The 8,755-nt window shown below is 41.6% G+C and overlaps 1 pseudogene; it reads right to left on the reverse strand.

Moving 5' to 3' along the window:
• Nucleotides 1-4,621: 4,621 nt before the first annotated feature.
• Nucleotides 4,622-6,916, reverse strand: LOC102488556 (protein SGT1 homolog; annotated as a pseudogene).
• Nucleotides 6,917-8,755: the final 1,839 nt, after the last annotated feature.

The following is an 8,755-nucleotide window of genomic DNA, read 5'->3' on the forward strand; positions in this document are numbered from 1 at the left end:
AACGTTTGATGGTATCTAGTATTTCTTGTTTATTATTCTCATTTTGGAGGGCAATTTTCTCAGTATTCGTGGTGGATTTTTCTAGGCCAGCAATTCTGTCTTCTAATCTGAGATTCAGTTTTCTGTATGCTCTAGTCTGCTTTTAATACTTTCAAGGGAGGTTTTGACTTCCTGTATTATAGCCTTCATCTCTAATAGATTCATTTGATTCTTTTTTATAGTGTGTATTTCCTCTTTTAGATCTTGCAAGAATTTCCTCACCTCCTGGAACTCATCAGCTCCTTTTTCCTGACTCTTCTGCTGTTCATTGTCTCTCTTCCATCTCTGTTAACTTTGTCACTATGAATATTCTAAATTCTTTATCTGACATTTCCATGAGTTTCATTGTACTGTCTGAGGATGAAGAGGAGTTATTCTTTTCCCTTGAAGGAGAGCTATTTTCTTGCTTTTCCATATTTCTTGTAACTCTGTGGTGATTTCTAGTCATTTGATGGATGGTGTGTTTCTTTCTACTTCTTGAAGTTCAATCTGAGCATGCAGAGGCATGCAGAAGGAGATGATCTGCAATCTCTCTTCTGTTCCGTTTTCACTCTTTATGCATTAGATTCAGTGGAAATAGAGGAATATTCTGACCCTAATCATATTCAGATGTTTGGATCCTGTTCACTTGGACCTCTCTAGACACTTAGTGCATAGAGGTAGAAATGAATCTGGAGGGAGAAGTCTCAGCAGAAAAATCTTCATTTTTGGCAAAGGAAGGCAATATTTCAGAGCTCAAGTTCAGTATCCATCTCAGGATGGGCCTGGCCAAGGTTTGTGCCTTTACCTCTAGAAATGAATCTGGAGGGAGAAGTCTCAGCAGAAAATCTTCATATTTGGTCAAGGAAAGCAATATTTCACAGCTCAAGTTTGGTCTCTATCTCAGGATCAAGACCCAGTCCTCTAAAGTCCTTGACTTGAAAGGAATCCTGGAAGGATGAAAAAATGACTCAGCTTCTTGGAAACCAGTGCCATGTGGTGACTAAAGGCAGAATTATCACCAGTTGGCATTGACCTGGACATGCTAAGAAAGATGCTACGTCAAAATGACCTCTAGCCTAAAAGATGTAGGACATTCAGGATTTATAAAAAGTATGGCTTTAGGAGAAGGAAGATACAGAAATATCCTCAGATGAAGTAGGCGGATTCCAGCACCATTTCTCTTTGTGATCTACATCAGTACTAAAGGTAGAATTAATAAAAATGGAGTAGTGAGAAGTCTGAGGACATCAGAGGGAGACATTTTGCTTTAAAATATGTTAAGTATGGGGCCAGCCTATGGCATGGTGGTTAAAGTGACTGGATCCCATAGGACTAGAAGATGGTGTAATAGTTATGTCACGGGACTCCCACATAGTTGACTGCATTTCAAGTCCCAGACCCAGTGCCTTAAAATTCATGCTGGGTGCATGTATGTGTGTGTGCCCAAAATCCTGAGAGGAAAATGGAGGAGAAGGGATTGTGGTGTTCCCATCCCCCCTGGGGAGTGATTTCTTGCTTTCTGTCTCTCTGGCCAGTGTACCTGCCTTATAGCAAAAATCTCTCTCAAGGAAAAAAAAAAAATAAGTGGCTGGATTCCACATGACTACATGTGTGGTTTGTATCCCAGACCTGGTGGTTTGAGAAACATGAGGGATGTATGTGTGTATTCCCGAAATTCTGAAAAAAAGAATGGAGAAAGGATCACAGTGTGACTAGGGCCCCTGGGAAGAAAAATGAAATATGTTAAGTACAAATTAAATTAATACCAGGAAGGTCCAGCCTTGGTGGTGCAAGTGGTAGGGTGCTGCTGGGCCAAGTTGCTGTGCCATGTAGGAGGTGAGGGTTCTGTTTCTGGACCAAGCTAACAGAACAGACCAGGCATGATGGCATGCACCTATGATCCTAGCTAATTGGGAGGCTGGAGAAGGAGAACTACAGCACAGCGAAACCCTGTCAAAAGTACTTGTCTTGGAGTACATGTCAGGTGGCATGGTGGTTAAGGCACTGGACAACTGCTGGTCCCGCTAAGTATCTTCAAAATGCTTGATTACCAGAAGTGTTTCAGATGTCAGATTATGGAATAGTTGCATGTACTTGATGAGATATCTTGGGAATGGGACCCAACTCATAACATGAAATTCATATGTGTTTCACAAAATCCTTCCACACATAGCCTGGAGGTAATTTTATACAATACATTTCTGTTGCAGCATTTTGACTGTGACCCATCACATGTGGTGAGGTGTGGAATTTTCCACCTACAGTGTTGTATCATGTCACTCAAAGTTTTAGATTTTGGAGGATTTCAGATTTGGGGTTTTCAGATTAGGGATGTTCAGCCTATGAAAAGGGGAGTTCAATCTTCTCACTCTCTTACCCCCTCCTCAATACTCACAAAATCCTTCCACACATAGCCTGGAGGTAATTTTATACAATACATTTCTGTTGCAGCATTTTGACTGTGACCCATCGCATGTGGTGAGGTGTGGAATTTTCCACCTACAGTGTTGTATCATGTCACTCAAAGTTTTAGATTTTGGAGGATTTCAGATTTGGAGTTTTCAGATTAGGGATGTTCAGCCTATGAAAAGAGGAGTTCAATCTTCTCACTCTCTTGCCCCTCCTCAATAATTGGGTCCAAAGAAGTAATCTTCAGTAATAATCGAACTCTGGGACCAGGTAACATCTCCTGAGACTGTCTGTGCCCTGAACGGTAGCGATCCCAAGAAGGCAAGTTTCTCAGCCTACTTCTTAATGACAGCAGGTAAGTCAACAGGCACACTGGACTCAATGCACAAGATTCCTGAATTTCTGTTATTTCATATTTTCCGTTATTAGCTCCTTGGTCATCACCCACTAACCTGTGAACTCCTCAAGAGCAGAGATCTCAGTCTTCTTTATCTATTTGTTTCAGAATCAACACCTACTCCCTTCTGTTCATGGACATACAAGTGTCATAAACATGATAAAACTGGCTTTCATTTCTCCTCTCCCCATTCCATAAGGTCCCATTCGCTATTCTTTTAGTTTGTGTATTCAGCTGAAGACCAAGTTGGGCTTGGGTTAATTTATTTTGAAATGTCCTTGTAAAACTACCAACCAGTTGGGGTTTCAGGGTGCAGTGTTTATTAATAGATCATTGTGTCATATACATTGAACAAGGTTCAGGGTCCATGCCTCTGGCCTTATCAGTCATAACTTTCCGTAACGCTTACTAATAAGGGGTGTGGCAGTGTGCAGGTAATGAATCTTGCAAGGTAATCAATCAACTCATGGAACCTTAAACCCAGAAAAGAGCTTGGGAAATTATGGTATTCTTTATCCGCCACTCCTATTTTACAGATAAGATCAAAGAAGAAAAAAATATTTCCCAAGGTTACATAGCTGGATCGTGGAAGGATTAGAATAAGAGTTCAGGTTCTAGATAGTCGTTTTATTACCTTTCCCGGGAGTATTTTGTCATCGAAAGTATGTGTCACGAAGCCGTGAGCTTCAGAGCATATGGGAGCCGGCAGGACAGCACACCCAGCTGAATGGGCTAGCAAGGCAGGTCACCGTAATGGAGTTGGACGTTATGAGCGAGGCTATGAGAGGGCCAGGTTGGAACACATGGGCAGGGATGACCTCAGAAACCCTGAATTCAACCCCAGATTTGCCGCAGATCCCCTTGTTACTCAAGTTCCCTACGACTCAGTTCTTCAGCCCATGAAAACTTGACCATAATACTGACTTCTCAGAGCTGAGCTGAAGGAGGCAATATTGTATTCAACCCAGCGCCAGAAAAAAAGCTCTGGAAGATGGTGGTTTGTGACATCCTTGTGGAGGTCACATCTTACGGTCATTGTAAGAAATGAAAAGCGAGGACCTGTTCCTCTGTTAATCTCCACGATGCCTTTGGGTGGAGATGAGCTCTTACACTGGTGAGGGAAGACCTAGCCCCACTGAGCTAATGGCCTAGATCAGGGATTGGCAAACTACACCCCATCGGTTAGATTCTGCTCGCTGCCTGTCGTAGTAGGACACACAAACTGAGTCCTTTTTACACTTAAATCACTGACAAGGGTTTTAAAAGAAAGCCATAGGGTTCCATCCGGTTGTCTCACCACCCCGCTGCCAGTCTTAGCATCCTGGGCGGTGGGAGGAAGAGCAGGGTCTGTCCACTCAGCTCGGAGAAGGTTCTAGGTGCACCACAGTCACCCAGGGACCCAGCACACACTTTATCCGCAGCCAGGATGCCCAAGAGGAAGGTCAGCTCAGCCGAGGGGCAGCCAAGGAAGAGCCCAAGAGGAGATGGGAGGTTGCCGGCTAAACCTGCTCCTGCGGAAGTGGAGAGGCAGCCACAAAAGGCGGCAGGGAAGGGTGCATCTTCAGACCAAAGAGTGCAAACCAAAGGGGAAGGGGCGGCCAAGGGGAAACAGGCTGAAGCAGCCAACCGAGGCACCAAAGATCTACCTACAGAAAATGGAGAAACTAAAAATGAGGAGAGTCCACCCTCTGGTGAAGCAGGCGAGAAAGAAGTCAAGTCTGAGTAATATACCCCGTGTCTTATCCGTGGTCCCCATCTCCCTTCTTGTACAATCCAGAGGAGTATTTTTATCAACTATCGTGAAAATGCAAGTTTTTTTAGTGGCTCTAGAAACATGTTTTGATAGCAAATTATTTCATATTTTTTCCGTTCCATATCATCAGGAGGGTTGGTTTCTACTTTCCTTTTACCTACGTCAGACCAATTGGTACTCAAAACTGTACCGCCAGGCTCCGTACACGACTGGTTCACAACCCGTTTCACTTCATCAGAACCAGCTGAATAGAGCTGCCCAAATAATTTGTTTAAAGCGGTATCTCCCCCCAACTTCTCATTCTTTTCTTCTTTGATCTCGCCAACCACCTTATCCCAGTTCCTTGTACAGTGTGATGACGATGGACATGGAGCCACGAACGCTTTCGCCTTAGGCACAGCTTGCCCTTCGAGCTTTTCCCATCTCACAGCCTCTGTTTTTTTCATTTTAACTTCAGTCTTTGTTGAAAGCACTTTAAATATACTCTGTTCTGGTATTATAGGATAAAGTCTCTATTTCAAATTGTAATCCTCTCCAGGAGGAAGTTTGACCACAGCAGACAACTCTTTTCTCTGAAAATTCCACATTGACAGCATTCTTCTGAACATTCTGATCATAAGTGTAAGGATGACTTGGGATTCTGTCTGATACCAGTCATGCTAGGTTTTTGACTGATGAGTCTGCTCGGATTCTCATCCATTCTGAGTATCTTGACACCTCTTAATCCATGATGAAATTGGCATCTACACTGTCTAATTGTTGTCCTTTTTTTTTTGAGAGTTTTTTTGCTATAGGGCACGTGCGCTCGCCAGACAGACAGAGACAGAGAGACAGAAAGCAGGAAATCACCCCCCAGGGGTGATGGCCACGCCGCAATCCCTTCTCCTCCATTCTCCTCTCGGGATCTTGGGCACACACGCACACGCGCCCAGCGTGAGTTTAAGCCACCGGGTCCAGGGCTCGAACCGCGGTGGACTATGTGGGAGTCCAGCAACATAGCCATTATGCTAACTGCTGGTCCCAACTGTTGTCCTTCTTTAAAAGTTTCTAGAGCAGCAGCATAGTTTTTTCATGGTATTCACATATCCATTTTCTCAGCATAGCAGTGGGATTATTTGGATTGAGTTCAAGAGACTTCTTTGCATCGGCAATAGCATCACAGTCATTCCCAAGAAGAGTGTGACAATAAGCTCTTTGACAATAATACCAGCATTCCCTGATTTCTGTTCCAAAGCCTTAGTCAGCTCCTCTAACATCGCCTGGGGGTCCATGTCGATCAGAGCATCTGAGAAGCTCTGGGAAAACCTCTGGGCTGGTGCAGGTCCTGCTGCAGCGACCGGCAGCCCTAAGAGTCACTGTAGCCCCTCTCGGAGCTGTTACTACTGCAGTTATCAGGTTATCACAGCCGGCCACCATGCCAAGGGGGAAGCTTCACTAGAAACATTTTTAAGGAAGAGGGACTCTCACCTCATCCCAATTTTTTAAGTGTAAATGCTTTCTTTTTTAAAAAAAGAAGTAAAATCACTTGCTGGTTGTTTATTTTTCAGTACAACCAGAAAACAGTGGGATATTGGCTTATGGGAGGCTCTGTCTTGCATGTCAGTTTAACATCCCACAGTTGGAGGTGGATGGATAATTTTTATATCCTAAATACAAACCATACTAAATGGCAGTTTGGAGTCACAGTCATGCATTTAATGTGTCTTAAATATTTTAAGTTACCTCTACTTTGTTTTTTAGTAGCATTGTTTCCTAAAGAAAACCACTCTTTGATTGTTGCTCTCCCTGTGAGGATTGTGTTGCAATGTCTTTGGTCGTGGTAGTCCAATTTTCCTAATAATGTTGTAATGTGCTGTGAAAGATTGGAGATTTGAGTATGTAGTGTGTATGATACTAAATTGTGATTTGGTGGGACTTATGTTACAGCTCTGAACATTCGAAGACAGTGGTACTTGATATCCTCTTAAGGAAAATTTGTCTATAAATTTGAAGCTGGAATGTCACTGGAATAACTTAAAAGGAATCACAGTACTTGGCTTTTTAAATTTTTGGTTCGTATGTTAAGGATTGGGTACAAATTGAAATGCCTGTACTGATCCTGTACTGATCGACACAACCAATAAATCTCAATTACTAAAGAAAAACAAAAACAAAAACAAACCAAACAGACAAAAGAAGAAAGTTCTATAGAATCCGAATGTTAGTGTTCATGAACAGAGTTTTCACGATCACAGCCACACTCATTGGTGTATGGTCTATAGCTGCCTTAGCGCTGTGTAGCAAAGCTGAGTAGTCATGGCAGAGATTACAGGTGATGCTTTCACGGACTCACACATCGCCGCGATACAGTTACAACGATGCTTCAAAAACTATGCATGTGGTCATACCATAGCATTTTTAAATTTTTTTGAAGAAGTTACCAGTGCATATCCAGCATGTGAAAACAAGGAGAAAAATGGACTTCAAATGCCATGCATTTAAGTCATAGTATGGATTTCTGGATGGTATGGAATATGAATTATTTTGTAATCAAATTAGATGACTAAGCATTGAGTTATTCAATGACAGTATAGGTGGCCTAAAATAATAGACTGGTCCAATTATGGCTGTACATGCTGGATGCTATTGTTCAGCAGGCTGAAGCCACATGAGAGACTTGAGTTCGATTCCTGGTCCTCCCTAAAAAGTTGGATATAGTGGTGCATGCCTGTAGTCTCAGCAACTTGGAAGGCTGAACCAGGTGGATTGAGATATAGTAAAACTACGTCTAAGACACCATATTATGTTAATATTACTACACAAAGAACACATTACAATATTCCCAACTCACAGGAAAGCAACCATCAGAAAAAACTAGAAAATTTAAAATGGAATATCTCATCACAGCATAATTTTTTCATAAAGTTAAGTAACAAAGATGAGGCTGCAACCAGAGCAAGTTTCTGAGTGGCTCATTTGGTAGCCAAGCAAGGAGAGTCATTTAGGGTTGAAATGATTAAATTGTATTTGATTTCAGCAGTGAAAGAAATGTGTCCAGAGGAAAAGAAACTTGTTGAAGACTACTCAAAATTAAGGGGCTGGTAGGTGGCTTGGTGGTTAAGGACGCTGGACTCTCAAATGGCCGACTGTAGTTTGAGACCCCAACCTGGTGGCTTGCTTTCTCACGTTCCCCCCCTCTCTCTGTTGCTCTCTTACTCTCGCACTCTGTCCCTCTCTGGTCAAATTTAAATAAATAAATAAAGTTAAATAAAATTATAATTTAAAAAACTTGTTTAAGACTGTTTGACAAAAATAGTTGCTCAGTGAGTTAACATTGGGAACAGAATTAGTAGTCAATTAAAAAAAATAAATGATTTTTGAACGGTTTTCCTTGGATTATGACCAGTTTATTTGTTAACAATACTATTCAGTTATTGTTTATTCAAGGAGTCAATGGCAAGTGTGAAATGATTTAAGAATTAGCCTCTATGACTAGCCTCTGTGGAAAAATTATAAACAAGAATATTTCCAAAATGGAATTACATAATTTAAATGAATAAATTTTATGACATATAAGTTAAATCTCAGTAAAGCTGTTTTTTTTAAGAATATTTTCAATGAAGTTTGGAAAACACTACTTCATTATAAACTGAAGCAGGATCCTCTATGATGTTTTACAACCAATAGTGGTGGAAATACGTTGGAACAAAAAATATGTAGTTACACTTATTTACAAAGCTTGTAAAAATGTGAGGTATTTTAAGCTTATAGTTATTCACTGCATTATTTGTGAATGTTTTGCAGAAAATATTTGAATACATCATGTATTATTGAAGCAGCAAGCCCTGTTGTGTTAACTGGCAAGACAGAACACTGTAACAGAGGTGGAATTCATCAGTGATGTTATGAGGCCAGGTTGGAAAACATGGGCAGGGATGTGAGGCAGGCATAGACAAGTAATAACAGCGAACTTCGGGATCAGCAGGTGGCGTGGTGGTTAAAGTGCTGCACACTCCCACATGGCTGACCACGGTTCAAGCCCCGAACCTGGTGGCTTGCTTTCTCACTTACCCTCTATCTCTCTCTCTCCATCTCTCTCTGGTCATATTAAAATAAAAACTGAATGAATAAATAAATAAAGAGTTATGGGGAAAATATTAAAAAAGACAGTGAACTGAACTTCATTTACTCCTGCT

This window comes from Tupaia chinensis, unplaced genomic scaffold, assembly GCF_000334495.1.
Source record: "Tupaia chinensis unplaced genomic scaffold, TupChi_1.0 Scaffold000415_1, whole genome shotgun sequence".
Classification (NCBI taxonomy): domain Eukaryota; kingdom Metazoa; phylum Chordata; class Mammalia; order Scandentia; family Tupaiidae; genus Tupaia; species Tupaia belangeri.